Genomic DNA, 19,332 nt, shown 5'->3' with positions numbered 1-19,332 from the left:
TAAATCTCAGAGCTTCACAGGATAAGAAGATAATTTCCCAGAAAAGATATCTGATCTCTGGTAGTTTTCTTTCCACACTGCAGTGTAAGCATCTCTGAGCGGGTATCCGAAAGCCACAAACTGCCTGTTCCCATGCGAGAGCGTGCTGTCTGGGGGGAGGCCACGCAGACGTTCCTGAGGTGCGTGTCCCCAGGTGCCCGCTAGTCTCCAGGTGCAAACATAGTGACAGGAAATTTCCCAACAGCTCTAATTGGGCATTTTTGACTGGCTGCAGGTCATGAGGGATTAAGGAGAAAGAGTTTTAAGCTATAGGCTGCATCTCAGCACAAGGGACAAGGGAGCTGCTGGTACTAACCCTGAGACAATGCAAAATTGCTCCATCTTTCCCAGACTCAGAAGGGAGTTTGGAGGGGTGGTTTCTTGGTCCCACAAATGGCCTGCATTTTGAACTGCCCAGTTCTCTCGGTGAGTATCGTGAACTACACTTAGATGTGGATGAGATGAGCAGAAAGGAGCCATCAGCACTTGCTGTGCCACTCTCCTGCTGAACGGCTGTTGCAGTGAGAATCGCCAGCTCAGGAAAGGGCAGAGACATGGGAGCAAAGGCCGGGAGCAAAGGCCATACCCTCCAATGCACAGCTCATGGGAAATCCAGCAACAATACAGGAGTAAAGACCAAACTTTGGACTCCTTCAACAGCACAGACTGTGAACAATGACACAAGGATGACAATCCGTCCTCCTGTGTCTGTGTGGCTGTTAGTCCTTCACTTACCTGAAATGAGTTTCAAGCAGCCCTGCGGTCAGACCATCGTGGTCTTCAGTTGATAAATAGAAAAGACAGAGATCCCACAAAAGAGATAGAGATTTAAAATATTGAAAACCAACTGGACTTAAATCCTTCGTCCGCTCCCCATCCTCCTGGGCATTTGGTTCTTCATCATATTTCTTGTCTCAGTCACCCCAGAGATCCTGGACAACCCAACCATGTCCTCCTACCACCTTTGTTGCCTTTGTTCAGGACTTTACTCCTTCTGCCTCCCACCCTGCCACCCCCACCCACTTCCAAACACCCCAGTCTTGGTCATCCTTTCCAAGCTCCACTTCCCAGAAAACAGCCCCACCCAGCCACTGAATATCATTGCTTTTCATCTAGAAAAACGACCTCCTCTGCAAGTCCTTCACATCTTTGTTTCTTCACCACTGCTACTTCCACACCTGAATTTTTCACCCGTTTTGCCTCTGCCTGTACTGAATTACACACTCTACAGTGAACAAGGCCTCATTTTATTTGCTTTGTAAAACATCCACATACATGGATGGAGCTGTATAAATAATTAATACATGCCTTAATTTAAAGATTATGAAGAAGAAGGTGGTGATTGCTGCATAAAGATTAATGCGAATGAAATAACTCGACCAGACTATAATTTTCTCTGGCGACCCATGAAAGAATTAACCCAAAGGAGGCCCCCTTAAGTACTTTTGCAGATAGCCCAATGAATTCCAGGTATGACTTCGCTTTGCATTTTTCATTTTCCTCTTTCTTCCAAGATATATCTGCCTATCTTTTATGCAAGCATACACATATCCTTGCCTGCTCCTCTGTGGGTAGTTTCTCCAGGTCATTTCATGCTGTGGCTCCTCCTAAACAGTGTAATTCTTTTCATGGTGCAGGCAGGGTAGCTGAAGAGCAGGAGGGACAGTTACTTACACACGTTACGGCAGAGATCTCAAGTCGTGCAGTATATAGCTCTTGAAACAAGGACTCAGAGCTGGAAGCTGGGTGCAGAAATGCTTTTTGGTCCTAGGCTTCTCATTTTCTAAATATATCGTCGACCCTTGAGGTCAGTTCCTGGGAAGCAGGACAGGCAGAGGTCTGTCAGAAAGCTGCACAGACCTCCCCAGGATCGTTTGGTCAGCCCAGCATTTTGCCCAAGTTAATGAATCTTGCAGAGGGATTCATTAACAAGGAGTAGCGTGGTGCTAGCAAAGCTACACTGCTCCCCAGATCCCAAACTCAGTACTCCTGTACCTACCAGCTTATTTGGATTCAGCTCAGATGTGCCTGGCCCTTAGGAGACTTGAGACCCCTTGAGTGGGTGGGAGGGATGTGTGTATCAGTGTTTTGCCACCCAGCAAGTAAACCTCCAAGAACCCCCAGCACGACTGCCCAGCGAACACCAATGGCAGCAGAAGCCCAAGCCTTGCTTTTTTCCTGGGATCAGCCCAGTGTTTCTTTTGCAAGCCTCCCGTTCTCTCTGTCCTTTCCTCCAAGAAGCTGCACGAGCGGAGGAGGCTGGATGGTCTGAGGGGACTGTGAAGAGGGAGGGGGACACAGAAAGGAAGCACCGGCAGCTGGGGCAGCTGAGCCCGAATCCATCCAGTCTGATGCAGCTGTGAGGGGAAAGGTCTCTTTTCACCCTTCTGCCTTTCTAGCAATGCCTTAGAGGGAGAAAGTAATTTTATAATGGCTGGAGCTTTCTGATGCCAAAGAGGAATGAAGGAAAGTTACTTAAAAGCCAAAAGCAGGCTTGCACCAGACTTCATGGTAGGAGCAGCCGACTGGAGGATGGATACTTTCCACCCATGGAAAAGCCTTCACAAGGAGCAGGACAGGAGTGGTTTGGGTCCTCAGAGCTGGCAAAAGAAGCTGAGCACATACAAGTCTGAGGTTTTACGCCTAGGATGGGATCTCGGTCCTGTTAAGGACTGCAAGGTAGGAACTTGGGGAGAGTGTACGCAGCTGGATTAGGTGTCTCGGTGAGACACAGCTGAGTGTCATCTGATCACGATGATGAAATGCAGAGGACAGGTGAAGCTGGCACAGAGAAGGACCAAGTCTGAAAGGCTTTTAGGTATCCCACCAGACACTTGCACTTCTGGGTCCCTACATGAGCACATCACTGCCAGCTCCTGCCTTTCTCTCCACCACTGCCAGCTTATGCCATCTGGAATAGTGAAATGTGAAACTAGATGCAATCGGGGACCACAGAGAATAATGCAAAACATTGTGGGCTGCTTCCAGCTTTGCTTAAATTCATTTATCTGCTTTTTTCAGGGTGAGACATTCTGCAAACTCTGCACCACGTGGCATTTGCCCACCTTCTTGGGCAGAAGCGGGGAGCAGATCTTGCTCTAGGACAGGCATCTGCCCACCTACTGGGGACATCGTCACCACAAATCTGTCCCTTTCCTGGTCTTTGTGAGGACAGGGAGGAAGCCCAGAGACGCCACAGTGTGGTTCCTGCAAACCCTCCTTCAACTGGGCGTCTGGTAACTCACCCTCTCCCTTCCGGTCCTTTTGAAGCTCTCGTTGCTCAAATGTCACACCTTGCTTTTTGTCTCACAAGATTTTGATTTTCCTTCCAGATCTTTCTAGAACTTTCCTCTGATGTCATAAAAACACCTGCGCTATTATGAATACAATAAATTACCTAAGCTTGCTGACTCAGCTTTTTGCAGAAGACATTCAATTTCCACTGATTTCAGTGGGAGCTGAGGTTATTCAGTGCTTTCCAAGATCAAACCTTAAAAGCAGACTTAATGGTAGTCCCTCAAGCTCAGCTTTCCCCTTTGGTTTACATCAAGTGATGGTTACCATTTGTTCTCGTTATCTATAAATTTACAACTCTTCACCAAAGATGCTGATTTTCTTGCAATCTACCACATTCCGTTTATCAACCTATTAAAAAAAACAGATGGGTACAGTAATTTCTTATAAGGATTAAGTGTCTCAGATAATTCCCAGATACTGCTTTTCTATTTTGCAGATTTCTGTGCTCACCTGCAAGCTCTGCCTTGATTCTTGTCTCTGCTTGGCTCCTGCACATAAAAAGGGAGACTCAATTGCCCGAACACACATTCCTCAGTAACGGTTTACATTAACGTCTCTCTGCTTATCCTGTAATTGCAGTGTACGTACTCTGGCTCTTTGCATTCATGTTTGTGGAAGTAGATGTATCTCGTGTGTATCTGTTTTATCTATCATAACACCAAGAAAACAGAAACGCTTTTAAGTACGCATTTGGAAAGTGAACAACCAAACTGTTCATAAATATGCTGGTTAATCACTTCATCCGTGGGTGAAAAAGGCTGTGTTAGTCTTGAGAAATGTTGGGTGTGGGGAGCATTCTGTGTTACTACTTTTCAAGGTCCAGAAGACAGATTTAGCTGTAAAGATTGTTCTTATGTATAATTTTGGCCTTCTGGTTTACAATCAATGCCTGGGGTACAAAAGAGTCACCAGCAGTAACAGTTTCTGATGACACAATTAAGCTCTCATGACTATACAATAGCTGAACCGTGTTGCAGTTTCAATTAACATGATGTTCTCTGTCTCCAATCCAAATATGTTGTCTAAATAGTGGTGCATTAAGTTAACTAAATTGAACAAATAGATAATGGCATTAAATAACTGCTCACGTGAATAAAACGCCTTTTAAATGAAATGAGGGGATCGATGCTGCCTATGCGTTTGGCTACGCTGTGCACTGCAGCATGTCTATAGAACAGTTTAGGATGGGAAGGTTCAATCCTGCAATGTGCTATGTGTTCTGGATGCTCTCCAGAAAAGCCCTAAACGCAGTCTTGATTTCAACAAAATTAATAGGCCCCCAAAAAATACAGCTATGTGTGTGCTCTTAAGGATGAAGGCCACGGTTCCCACAGCATTGCAGGATCCAACCCTTGGGAAGGAGAAATTCAATATGCAGCAATAAGCACCACAGGCAAACATCACAGGGAGCCGGGGAGCGGGAGGGAGGGAGGGACCTGCTCCCAGAAACAGCCTGTGCGCAGGCTCCCGTTGAAGTCAGTGATTCGGGATCAGATCAAAAGGGATTTAAGCTATAGCTGAAAAACAGATGGGGAGCTGGTGAGGTGGAAAGAGAGAGCGAGCAATTAATCCAGACAGCTGGCACGGCAGCGAGGCGGGCCTGACCACCAGCGGTGGAAGGGAGCGAGGGGAGAGCCAAGGGACGGCTGGCGTGGGAGGTGCTGGGCAGCACGGATGGGCTTGCACAAGCATGCAGGGTACGGACAGGAGAGGCTTCAGAGCGAGATTTTTAGAGTAGAAAATGAAATTGCTAAAGCTTATACTAATTCTGCAAACCTTGTCGCACTGGCAGTGGGAACCTCAGAAACCAGTGATCCCCCTAACCAATGTGGGGAGCCGCCGCTTGGGCGAGCGGGGAGGGATCCAGCAGCATCCGCAGCAGCCTGGCGTTTGTGGGGCTCTGGAAAAGTGCCCGGGGAAGGAGCAGGATTTACGAAAGCATGAAGTGTCCAGCATTCACGAGTGATCAGCAGAGCATGCTTCCAAGCCAGGGAGCTGGACCTGCAGAAAGGCAGCTTGCTTTGCAGAAAACGAGTCCGTCAGTCAAAGCATCCTGCTGTCACCTGTGTGCTGGGGCTTGCACAAGTGCCACGGACACTGCAGCGGGGACATACAAGCAGAATATATGTTAATTCTGTGCTGACATAGGGATACAAAACACTGGGACCGAAATCTCATGCAAGAACCTCTCTGCCTCAGGGAGCTGCCTGGTGTGCCAGGAAGCCTGTGGTCTTTCCTGGCCTTCTTGGGATAAGCTTTACGTCCTGACACCTGGAGTAGTTTTTATACATTAGAGTCTCAGCCTTCGCTTTCATAAAGAAGACAGTCTGGAGCCCTACTAGTTACGGAGAAAAGCTTGAAAACTCCAAATGAAGAGCTTCAGAATCCAAATCAAAAAATGGCAATATTTACTTGTATTTGATGACGCTATGGGGCTTGTGGCAGTGTGGCAGTGCTTGGGACGGGCGATACAGCAGCAGCAGCAGGAGGCTGAACCACAACCTCCTACCGCAGGCGTGTGGGCAGCGCGGCTGCGCTCCAGGGACGGTGCCTGGTCATCTGTGCACAACACGGGTCTGCGAAGTAGCTGCTGTCTTTGGCTGTCCTGGGCAACAGAGCAAGCTCTGATTAACCACGTTTTAGTGGGTGGAATGATGGTTTCCGCTATTCAGTAAATATTAACTTCAGTCAGCGAGGACTTTACTGGTGTTTGGTTTTTTTTTTTCTCCCTCTCTTTTTAATCAGGAATGTATATGCTATACAATTAGGCTGTATTCGATATCAAAGGCCCTGCAGAGAGGAGAATGCTTTCTGAAGACTTATGAATCCCTTTTGAAGGGGACCCTGTGATGTGGTTGCCTGTGGTAGCAAAGACTGGATTCGGTGACCTTAGAGGTCCCCTCTGGCCCTATCCATTCCTTCCTCCCTCCACACAGCTTCATTCTGGGGTATTTTATTTTAAAATACCAATTCTTAAGAAGTTTTTGTGGAACATTTGAAAGCTGCTGAAAAAAATCTATGAAACTGCGGATTGTGATCTAATTTGTGAAGCGGACTTCAAAATATGCACTGATCCACTGATCATCTGATCCGCTAAACCAACCCAGCTAATTCCAGTCCTTCAGCAGTAGCAGCAGAGCACTATGACACTGTAAAGGCATTAAAAGGTATCTTCTTGCCTCATAAAATGACGTGCCAAAGCTACAGAGAGTTGGGAGACAACAGTACCACGAGGTTGCAGTTAAGCACAACTTTGCCTCTCTAGCACTTTTTGCAGCAACACTATAGTGAATGTTAGATCCAAAAACTTCAGCAAAATAAAACCAAACTACCTCTTCAAGCTTCTGGTTTCATATGGCTGCTTTTGATAAAACTCTCTGGAATTTCAGGGTCCAAACACAGCTAATTCCATTCTAACTAAGGTTTTTACTGGCTGAAATTCACCACATAAATCTAAATGTTTGGTTACATGTTATTTTAGCATTCTGCAGTAAAAATAATTTTTTGGAAATAAATTAAACAAAACAAACCCCATGAGTCTAAATTATTAATGGTTTATGCCAGTACAATTGCTGAAAGTAGTACAATTAATCAAATTTTCAGCAGTTGTATGGTGTGAAGCAAAGCATATATTCTAAGCCGTAAAATCCTTTTTAGTAGCATAAAAATTAAACTTATGGAAATTTTCTTTTGTGCCACCTCGATGTAGAAATGCTTATTTTAAATTAAAGCAGCTAAATTCAACATTGGAGGTTTTTTGATATGTAACTTAATTCCAATAAATTATAATGGCTGTTACTTTTCATACATAGCATGTGGAACTTGTTAATTAAAAGCTACTTCCTTGTGTTAGCTCTTGATCATGTTCCAGAATCTCATACTTAATGTGCTATTAAAATCACTCTTTGACAGCCCAGACCTGGGAGGCACCAAATACCATCAACTCCCAGTGAACTTTCTAGGTTGCTTTGCACTTTGGAGGTTTTCCGTGAGTTAAAAGTCAGGCTGGACTGTTGTGATGTCCCAGCTGGCTGAACATCTACCCCCTGGCTCTGCAAAGCCCGGGGGACCTCAAGTCCAGGGCTGTTCCCTCACCAAATTTAGATTTTGAGTAGTTAGGAGTGGGCATAAAGCACACACAAGTTAGCTACACTTAGCTGATGGCTCCCTGTTTTGCTCAGGGACTCCTAACGGAAGAACTGAACTCAGACCTCGGAGCTTTCAAAAATAAAAGTATTATTTTATTAACTGTGGAGAAAAGCTTGGGGGGAAACAGGATACAAAGAAATGCAGTTCCCCTACCTTTCTCCACTGGTAGTCTGAGAACATTTATTTCCTTTGTCTCTTGCAGTGTCTTATTGACATCTTCTTGGTACCCTCTGCCCATATACGTGTAGGTCCCCAGCAACTGCTCCTCCTCTGCAGAGACAGGGACTCTCTGGTCAGAGTCTCCTGACATTGGCAATTCAGATTTAAGTACTGACTGCACAAGCCAATGAAGGGGACTCAACGTAAAGTCTAAACAGGTTCCCAAGATGCCTCTACTCCATCGCTGCCTTTCCAGCACTCACTGCAGCTTCTGCTCTTTTTGCATCCTTTCCTTTCAGCTAGCCCAAGGCTCTGCCAGAGGCAGAGGCAAAGTCAGGCTCAGGAATTAGCACAGCCAGGTCAGTGTACAGTGTTCCCAGACCATGCCAGAGTAGCCCCGGCTCTACCGCGCTGGACATCTAGCTGGAGTCCCTGTGTAAAGCTCACCACAGAATTTACCCTGATGTTTCCTCAGTCAAGAGCAGTATCTTCCTAGGAAGACCACAGACAGTGTTTTAAGGTTTCTAGTCTTGATTAAAAGCCTTCAAGTGATGCATTCTACTACATGTCCTTCATGAGCTTTTCCAATGATTAATTGCCCGTGCCATTAAGATGCTCATCATGTGTATGTGTTGCCTAACAGTTTTCGTCTTTCCATTTCTCAACTCTGCAACCTTTAATAATGTTTTTGGTGTATTTTTCTATACAGCTTCCTTGCCATTTGAAAAAGGAAAATCAAGTAGTTCTTTATCTCATGCAGCTTCTTCCACTTCTCATTCACCCTTGAGGATTTTCATGCTTCATCTTCTCTATTGACCCTCAGCCATTCTCCTTTCACCATCCCAAGTAGTTTTCACCTCCCCTTTTTTCACTGCAAACTGAGAGCTCGGGGTGTTCATACACAGTACTTTCATCCTCAGGTCCCATCTTGAACTTACAGGTACTACCAGTGGGGCAGTGAGCGCTTGATGTGCAGATGTCTGAAATACGACTTTCCAGTCCTGCCTCATACAGCTACTCCTTCCTGTATAGTCTAGTTATTCCTTGGGCTGGAGAAGTGTGGTTATGACCCTGCAACCTGGACTTAGTGCCCTTGGAAGCATCGAAAGCTAGATTCAGTTTCTGCTGTGGTGCTACCTAATGTAAAGCTATGGAATAGCGAAACAGAAATTCAGATCTTTCTCTCAAATGTCTTCCTGCACAGGTAAATAGCTTCCTCTCTAAGGAGAGAAATGCTGCGTGAAATCTTCTTTAATTACCTCAAAGTTGGAGGTAATCTCAATTCATACCAAGGACTGAATTAAAGACTCTTTGCCCTTGCAATTTGAGGAGAGGGGGGGTCGATCAGCATCTCCTCCCTCATTCCTGCCTTCCCTCGCTTCTGAGCGGCTTGGCTTTCTTTAGCCAGATACTCACAGAGCTGGAAGACCAGCAGCACCCGGCATGGCCAGATACATTTTGTAAAAGCCCAGATCTGCGTGTGGTAGTCCTCGGCAGCTGGCACCATCCCTGGGTGGGTGCCTGCTGGCCTCTGCGCAGCTCGGGAGAGAGTCTGCTGCAATGAACTTCTCAGAGTCAAACCTGCGGATGAGTGCTAAAGGTCAGGATGCTGGCAGGGACAACATATAGCAAAGCATAAAGGAGCTTTTCTGCGGAAGTGCTCTTGGATAAATATGCTTAGTTCTGAGGAAATGCCGGAGTAGGCAGCGAGGGGATTGAAAGCCATCCCATTAACCAGGGAAGAGGCAGCAGCCACGCGCCTGCCTCCTGACCTGCCCTGCGCCGGCAGCACCCAGCTGCCCCCATCGGCACAAGGATAAAAACTATCAGGAGAGCTTGAAAGTGCCAGTGGGATCATCGGGGATGTGCTAGCAAGTGAGCTCCCAGGACGGACTCATTTTGCTCCAGCCACTTAGCAAGTGTCATCAGATAGCAATGATATGTGCTTACTACTGAGCTGTGGTGGATTCAGACCCTCCTCCCAGCGCCTGGGGGGGCTTCCCCCTACCCGAGATCATTTTTTTAAAAAGGAAAGTAGTTACCAAGATGTATTACACGTGGCAGGTTAAGATTAACGCTATCGTTTTTACCAAACAAATAGCCATGCATTGCTAAAGGTCAATAAACTGGCAAAGGAGAATGTACAGCCAGTCATAAAGAAGCTTTTCTGTGAAAGTGTTCTTGGATAAATAAACATGAGTTCTTGTAAACACTGTGTACTCTCCAGATGTAAATATTCAGAAGGTGTGCTCAAAAAGCCTGAGATGGTTCCAGCTCGGCATTTTATTAATAGGAGATGGTGAATTTTTGGTCAGCTATTAAGTACAACTTAATGTGAAAAAGTGTTTGCTTGCCTAGCAAGACTTACTGCTTACACCAAACTGCCTCCAAGATTTTGATAAGAGTATTCAGAACAGTAAAAGATACTTTGGATGTTAGCAAACACCTTGTGCAATATAGAGAGATTAGATACGGAGCAGGTTGCAGGACGTGGGCTGGGACGGAGAATGGGGGGGGCGGCGGCAGTTTACAGAGTCCAAACAGGGGTAGGAAGGGTTTGGTTCTGTGATATTGTTTCATATTCTTAGAAAATTACAGGCTAATTTTCTGCCTTTTCCATTTGAATTTGAGCTTTACTCAAGCCTGGGAGTTGTTTGAACCCAGGCTTTATACTTGCTGTACGAAAGATGGAAAATTTGTTCCCAGGACAGTAACCCTGCTGGGCTGGGAGGGTGAGGTGAGGTGTTGTTCCAGTTCAAAAGCACACCTGAGGGGACAGGTTTAAAAACACTGGGCATAGAGGAGGTCTGAGGCATCACCGGAGCACACCAGCCCCTGCTATCGAAGCAGCCGCCTCTCAAGGGCTGGCACCCTCGCCATGGCCCCATGGGGAGTTTCAGGAGGCGATGCTGCCCCATGGGCAGAAGCACAGTCCAGCCTTATTAAACCCTGCAGTTGTTTTCGTAACTTGTCCTCAGAGTCTTAATTGCTGTTGCTCTAAGCACACCACCACCCTCCTTCCATGAAAGCTGGACAGAAAGCACCTGCTGGGGTCAGGCAGTTCACCTCCCTCCTGGTTTGGGATTACTCCTACTGTACCCTTTCTGGCTTTTTTTCCCCCCAGAATAACTCCAAAACCTCTAAGCAGCAAGGCTTCTGCCCCCTCCTCCACAGCCTGATGCTGGGGGCTGGGAGGGCGCACTGCCCTTCTCTCCCCATGCAGAAGCTGGGATTGCCCATCCTGTGCACTCTCAGCTCAAAAGTGTATCATGTCTCCTTCTCCGACAGGAGGAAATCAGCACACACGACACTGGGCTCACCCTGGGACCTGGAGCCTACTTTTCCTCGCTGAGGAACACACAGTGGTTCCCAGCAAAGGCGCTGCTGAAGGGCTGAGTCTCAAAGGGGTGGGTTTTGGTGGGGCGTGAGCCCCTGGGGAGAGTCCAGCTGTGCCCAAAGCCCTTTAAAGGGGCTGGATCGGGTGTCATAGAGCAACATATCCTAAGGCAACTGCCTCAATGCCTCTGACCCCTCTGCTCTGGCCCCCATCGTAGCTGCTCTCCAAGCCATGCACAAGTCTTGGAAACCAGAAATAAAGAGGTCATTATCCTGTGCTGTAGAAAGCTCTGACAAAAGACCAACACACTGTGTAACCCAGTGCCGAGGACAGCCCAGAACAAGACTCTGAAGATAAGGGTCCCACTGATGCCCTTGGTGCCCACTATCCAGTTTGGCTCCTGCCGACACCAAGCTGTGCCACGGCCCTGCTGCTCCTGCAGCAGCAGCTCAGGTGTTGCCTCAGGCCCCTTGCTCCCATCCATGTCCTGCCCAGGTGTCCCCACATGCCCCCATACTGCCCGTCCCCATACCCATGCCGGGGCAGAGCCAAATGGCAGCAGTCTCCCCACCGAGCTCCCAGATGCTGTACTGCTGCATCCCATGAGCATCCACACCTGGACGGGTGCTGCTCCTGCTGCTTGTTAGCTGAGGTGTGCTCCACCACTTCTCTCTTTATTTCCTAAAAAAATAGGGAAGGAGGAAACTAGTACAATTTTAGCCACAGTGTGAAGGGTTTTGTAACGTTGTTTCAGAGTCCAGGAATTTCCCCCAAACACACTTCCACACGGAGGAATCCAGGTAGGGAAATCGTGCCTGGGCAGAGGAGGCTGAGCCAGCGTCCCGGAACAGCAGCCTGAGATCCCCATCATGGGTGCCACAGGAGACACAGGAACGCACCCTGCATGGGTGTCCAGCGGGGAGGCCAGGGGTTGCTGCGCACAGCTCTGAAGTCCTCGACCATCATTCCTGCTTAGTGCTGCAGCAGAGCAGTGTGGCTCTGAGGTACCCGACGTGCTGCAAAGGGCACATACTTGCCAGGAAAGGTCTGAAACCATCTTCCACTCCTGCGGCATAGGCCAGGTCTCCTTTGCAGTCATGGTCGATCTTGGAGGATGGAAGTAGGAGGAAAACTTGATAGACGTGAGATGGGCTTGCTTTTCTTCTTGCCATGCACCAGAGTGAATTTTTATGTTTTTTAGTTCCATTTTATACCAGCCAGAATGGAGATTATTTCCTTACTGCTTCTCTGCTGTAAGAAAAACTTATCTCTTTTCTTCGTTTTAGTCAGAGACCAAAAATATTCACCAAAATCTAAGAAGAAACTCACTGTACTGTTTGATAGAAACGCGTATCTCTACCTTATGAAGGGTCATGCTACCAGGGGTCCCTCTTCAAGGTAGGATGAATGTGTGATACTATCCCATTTGTTCCCATCTTTGTTCCTAAGATGAGAGGTCTTCAGCCTCAAGGCAGGCTCAGCATAGGAAACTGCTGAAAAACGGAACTCTAGCTCAATCTGAAGATTTAATGTATTTGCAGAAGTCCTCTTTCGCTCACAAGCTCACATTTGAATTGAAATTAATTCTTCCTCTCTCTTTTCCAAGACTAAAGCTGAATTTAGGGAAAGCCTGAAGCGAAAGTGTAAAATGAAAGAAGTAGAAGCAGAGAAAGCACAGTCCTCACAAAGAACAGCGAAAGCTGGAGAGAAAAACGGATCATTTCTGAAAGCCAGATAGCCTTCATGCACTGGTTATACATTTGGTCCCTTTATCGATAGCTACCCCCATCCAGCTCACGGCTGTTCACCACCCACCTGAGCATTATCCTCCCCCTCGATCTGGGGGACATTCTGTTTCTTCCTCGCCAGCACAGTGACATGACCTTTCATCGCCAGGACGAGCTGCCTTCCTCCATCTCACTGCAGACAGAAACCACCGGGGATATCATCCATTAGCCGAGTCTCTCCTCCCCTCCTCCTCCCCAGAAAGCTGGCAGGGACGGCTGTCTCCATCCCTTTCTCCAAAGCAGGGCTGTTCTCCAGAAAGGGTCTCCATCTCACTTTGGGCGTGCCCTGGAGGTACCTGCCTGGAGCAGACTGAATTGCACCTCAGTCTGAAGCCTGACATAGCCTAAAGCAGACAGCGTGAGCCACCTCCCTCCTATTTTTTCCCCTGGATCATATATTGGTAAACTCCAGACAACCCTTATTATACTGCTTTAAATCATAGCATTCAAGATTTTTTAGTTTATTGACTGCTGCCACAAATCCTTTATATACTGTGGCATTAGAGGCAGTTTTTGGCTCATTCCTCACTTCTTTATGTTTAGAGCAGAGAAACAAAGGAAGGGGAGGGTGGAGTAATCTTTACACCATCTATTTAAAGGCAGTGATGGCTGCGTGTAAACCAAAGCACACAGCAATGGGAATTACACGGCTGGAGAAAACAGTTGGATGGGTGTCTTCTATGACGATTTTTTTCCTAACGCGTAGTGAAGGAAAAGAGGCGCAGAATTCGCACATCATGCAAACTACAAAAATTGTCGAGAATGTACTAATGAGAATTAAATGCTGGTAGGTGCTCTCAGATGTCATCTGAGAAACTGAAGTGGTGAGTACCAGAAATAGGTTGCCAGCTGTCTCTGGTCATATTCTTTGTACAAGAATGCTAACAGTTCCCCCTCCTATACGCCCAGGGACAAACTCTGCCATCGTGTAAATCCATGCAAGCCTCCAGCTTCTCCAGGACTGCACAGCTGTAAAAGGAATCTCACAGTTTTATTAAAGGCTGAGAAAAAACACTTGGCACTGCTGCCTGCTGTCAGCTACCACCTTTCTGGGAAGCACTAGCAGTCCAGCCCGGCTTGCAGCATCTCACCCCCCACGGCAGGATTAGTACATTCAGCACATCAGGATGGCAGTATTTTAACCCACCACGATGTGGGCGAAAATGCCCCGCACAGGGGGAAAAACGAGATGGGTGCCAGGTAAGTTGAATGTAAGTCAACCGGGTCACTCGCAGTTGTGTTTTCCCTGTGCTTGCTCTCACCCTGGCTGGTGCAGCCTTCCCTGTGCTGCACTGCAGCTCTCTGCTGCGCTTTGCTGCTGCATGGGGGAACCCATCCAGCTCTGGCAGAGCGCAGACCCCGCTGCTGCCTTCCCCGCGACGCCCGGCACAGCGGACGGAGCTGTCTCGAGCTGGGCATCCGCGGGACCTACACCCACACGCGTCTGAGAAAGTTCTTTCCAAAAGCCCCATCGTTCTCTGTGATGACAGTGCCAGCTCGACTCTCACTGTGACAGGCCACATATTTCATTCTGGAAAAGAATACGCTCTGATTGAAGGCAGAGCTACTTATCTTATGAACACCATTTCTTCTTACAGACTTACAAATGTCTCCACAATAATTGTATCTGTGGTTTGAAAACCAGCTAACTGGAATATCCTCTTGCCAATAGCTTGGTCACAGCTCTCCTCTGTGTACAAAAGATACAGGAATGATTTTCAATTTTACTTTATGGTTAACAGTTACTGGAAAAAATTCCCCTTCCTCCCCCGTAGATTCACTATTTCTGCTTCACACCCCATTTCTAAAGAATTTGCCATCTCTGAATATCCCCTCTCCCTCCGCTGTTGTTTTGTACCCAGCCTTTTTGCAACCCAAGTAAGTAGCCAAACTTCAGCATCCTGCATGTTGTTTCCATTGGGAAGAGAATGACGCAAACAAGGATTTATTTTATTTTCTGCTGTAATCCTGTTTATTTAAAGACTGTCCATAAGCCCTGCTGCCCTGAACCCAGCAGGACTCAAACCTCAGGAACTGGTTTCTTTGGTCACTGACCCAGTGATTGTTCCATCCCCCAAACCACCCCAAAGTGTGTCCTGCCCCGGTCCCTCGAAGGCTTCCCCACTCACCCACAGCCCTTGCTCCCTTCTCCACTTGCTCCCCTCCAGTTTCCATTCCTTGTCCCATACAGAGAGCTCCCACCACACAGGTTTGCCTAACGTCAGCCCCTTCCCACCAGCCCAACAGGGACGTGGAGCCTCTTGGGCAGCTCCCGGTACTTTAGCAATCTGTAAGGCAAAAGCGACTTCGTTCTTACGTTAAGCTTGAATTACACCATGTTACACCCACCAGGAGCAATGAGGCTTCTCCCAGGTTATCAATCTAAAAAATATTAAACTGGACTGTTCGCCCACGTTTCTCTGGTGGCTCTTGGCTGCTTTTACAGGAGCCCTAATGAAGTTCTCAATACTTCAGTATTTATGGCAAAGGGGACGGTGTTACTGCAGCTGGGTACAGCCCGACACTCTGGATGCTGTGTCAGCTCCCCTGGAGTCAATCTGACATTTTTAGAGGCAATGAAGGAAGCTTGTACTGGGCAAGCTGTGCACAACAAGCAGGAACCTTTTCTTTGATAAAAATCTCTAACAAATGGGAATTGGAGGAAACGTTGTGGAGATGCTCTTTTGAAGGTGGAAATTGCTGCCTCCTAAAATTGAATTACACAAAGCTGGACAAAGAAAGATAGCAAACCACGTGCCAGACAAACTGCCACTCAGCTAATACATTACTTTCTAAATATAAAAACAACCTACTGCTTACACTGACAGGTCAGCACATAAGCAAGAAGGGAATGATGTATAACACCAGACTGAGCTGAGGCTGCAGAAGCACATACTCATCTTAGTTTCCTTTCTGTAATTATTTATGAAAGCGTGCTGAGGAGATAGGGGAAAGCCTGTCCAAAGAAGAGGAGCAGCAGCACAGAGGTTGCTCAGCTGAGCCCCTTTTACCTGCAGGGGTTGTCCAAACCCACAGCTGACACCGGTGGCAGAGGGACTTCTACTCCATTCCCTCCCCCCCAGGATGATTTCTTGCCTTGTTTCTTTATGCAGCTGCTTAGAAACACTTAGGGAAAAAAAGTGCCTACAAACCACTGCAGTAGCTTCTGACATGCTTGGCCACAAAGACAACACTGGGCTCTCCCCAAAGTCATCCTGGAACCCATTGTGGAGAAAAGCAGGATGTAAAATGCTCAGATGTTTGTACCCTTCGTTATCCCACTCGGCTCATTCAGCACTGCAGATAAACCTCTTCAGTCTTAACCAATGTCAAGTATAGGACACCCTGCAGATTGACAGGTTTCTCATTTTATTCCAATTCCCTAGTCTCATGCAGCCAGAGAGTAAGACAGTGAGGAGAAGAAAGGAGCTGATAATTTTCTTACTCTTGGTTCTGTAACCTTAATTTCTCATCTGGCCAGCCCCACCAGAATGCCATTCCTACACTGGGCTTCTCTTTCCTTTTCAAATTATAACACCATCAATTCACTTGTGTATGAAGTTATTTTTAGATCTAGTTAAAAAAATAAAAATCCATCTGTAGCACTTCTTTGTAGCTGAATTTTATTTAAAAACAGCTTTCTGAGAGACCATGATTCATGATACCGAAGTTCACATATAAAATTCTACGGATTACCTAAAAACTTATGGAATTATATGCACTTTTGTTTGAAATTTAAAGCGAAAATTCAGACCTTGGGAAACCTTGAAGATCTCTGATCAGCTATAAGTAAGTTGATGCAAAATGAAATCTTTCAGTGGAGAAAATGGATTCACTTTGGCCAGCAGTTCATGAACTACCAGTTTTTACCCTAATCCTGCTCCAGCATCATCGTGCTTTCTCCTCCAAGCTTCAGATCTCAATACATTTCCAAGGCTGCACCCTGAAACTCAGAACTAGGAGCATCATGGTCAGTCCTCAGCTTCAGAGCTGCTGCGGCAGCTAAAGTGGAGTTAAACTGAGAACGGGAGCTGAGAGCATTAAGGGAGCTTGGAGGAGTCCTACTTTAAAGTGTACGCTCTTAACAAAGGAATACATTAAAATAGATTTTACATGGTGCAGACGGTTAGTGTTATAAACATCCGTAGTTCACAAAACCTAAATTAGGAAGGTTCCTATTTGTCCTTTTTTGTGTCCCTATGCCAGTCAAGCACAAAAACCCAGGTTCCTGTGAACTTGAAGAAGCTGAACATAAAAGTTCTCGCCATGCCTGCACTTCAGTGGCCATTTGCACAGGCAGGTTCTGCCTGCAACGGGGTCTCGGTAAAGCCACTTAGATTTGGAGTGAGAGGAAACATGGCAGCTTTCTTGAATATTAATCTTTCTAAATTCCAGGAAATTGTTGATACTTGACACAATTTAACACGACAAAAATGTTGAGAAATTATTTTGATTAATTAGATATCTCCTGCATTTTGAGGTTCAGCATTGCATAACCTGTCTGGGCTAGAAATATTTTGGTACATTGGGACAGATAACTTTCATGATCAGTTTTGACAGAGTAGAAATGAAAAATCTGCAGCACTGACTTTCTAGAACTTTGTCTAGTGAACAAATCTGAAAAAAAAACCAGTTTGGTTTCGTGGGTCCTTTCAGCAGCTGGATCCCCAGCCAGCGTGAGTGCTTTGTATTAATTTCAAACGCCTGCATCATGATTCGAACGTGTTCCTATGCCAAGTGGTTTCCACTAAGTTAATAAACAGAAGTATTCAGCCCCGTGCTGGAAATCTATTCACATTCCAGAGGACTTGAGTAGATGGGCATCGGGTTGTCACTCACATACTCTGTCTAGCAAAACAACGTTCCCAGCTTACTTACACAGAGCAAAAGTGTTCTAGGAATTTGCAAGTGTGGTGTTCTTAGAAACAGCGACCTGCCGCCACTTCTCCTGAAAGCATAAGTGTTACTGGTGGTTCGGGGACAGATACTCTCTAGGAGGAACACTTGCATTGGAAAGGTCAAATAAGTAAGGGGTGAATAGCTTCAGGAAAGTCATCGAGCTACTCTTCCCCTGGGGAAAATCTCACAGTGCTGTAAGCAGTGGGTGCAGGAAAGCTTTCTTGATTCATATCAGGATGAGGCAGGGGGAACTCCCACCCCAGGTGTCCATCTTTCTGTCCGTCTAGCTGGAGGTAGTAGGTGAACAGAGGTAAAACTTGATGATCCCATAGAGGAAATACCACATCTATGCTAACAATAATCTAAAGGTAGAAAGATGCTGTCAAATGGAAAAATGAAAGAAGATAAATCAATCTCTTCCAGGGAGCTGGAAGGAATGAACTGTTTGTAGCACTGAACTCTTTGTGTAACTCAGGCTCCAGACGGGCAGGTATCAGCTCCCTGCATTTCCGTTTTTGCATCAGAAAAGGAATTTCCTTTTTTGCCTTTGAAATGGCATCAAAGTAGGACACATCAGATGCGCCGCTGCCATGTTCAGATGGTTCCCATCTTAACATAACTGTTCAGCCTGTGAGGGGGAAATGCCACCTCCTGTTTCCTCCAGTTTTAAAATAACATCGCTCAGCAGCAACAAGAGTTATCAGACTCATAGATTTGCACAGTAACTCACTCTGGTCTGCCATGATAAGAATGACAAAACGATTCAACATTTTGCCACTCAGTCCTCTGGGCCTCCCTGTGGGCTGCAGGAGCTCCCTAAATCATGCCTTGAATTTCTCCATCTTGTTTTGTCCCCTGTGGAAGAAAAAGGTATGTAAAATGGGAGTAGTGTGCATGGCCTTCCATGAGCTCAGACTCCAGTCTTACTGAAAATGTCTAACTTAAATATCATCCAAATGTTACGTATCCAAAATCTATTTTCCACACAGGACTCTCTTCTTGAACTGTCTAGCTGTGCTGAAGTTTCCCCATGGAAGATTTCGGTTACTGTTGTTCTTCCACGAATAGCAAATGAGGACTCCATTGCCTCTGAGATGGAGCTTTTTCATTTTAGAGGGTTTTAAATGTAAAAAATGTAAGAAATAATCCTAGTTGCTGCACAATGTCCTAAGAAGTTTTTTCACATCTGTGGTACGCATTTTCAGATATAGTGCGTCAAGTTCAAAAAATATATGCATCAGTTTGAAATAACAGCCTGACCTCTGTGTATATTTATAATGAAAGTATTTAGTAAATTAACTTGTACAGCTTCCCTCTTTTTAGACACAAAAGGAGAAACTCAGACCCTGCTGAAGTCAACAGCAAAATTCTGATTGGCATAAACAGCAAAAGGCGATTACCCGTAATCTGTATCATAAAACCATAACTGGCCGTCCCCATTAGGACTAAAGTAAGAGGAATGCTGTAGGTCAGGACGAAGGTGTATTTGCAGCCTGCATAGTTTCTGCACACATTAATAGTCCTTCATGAGTATTATGTTCACATTTTTCAGAATGTATTTGTGGTATTTTATTTGCTAAAGCCTGCTCGGGTGGTCACTGCTGTCTGAGGCATAGAATTATGACAGTCCCCGGCCTAATCAACAAAACTAAACAGTGGCTGAGC

The sequence above is a fragment of the Rissa tridactyla genome, chromosome 1, assembly GCF_028500815.1.
Source record: "Rissa tridactyla isolate bRisTri1 chromosome 1, bRisTri1.patW.cur.20221130, whole genome shotgun sequence".
In the NCBI taxonomy this organism is placed as follows: Eukaryota; Metazoa; Chordata; class Aves; order Charadriiformes; family Laridae; genus Rissa; species Rissa tridactyla.
Note: the sequence above shows the minus strand (reverse complement) of the source record.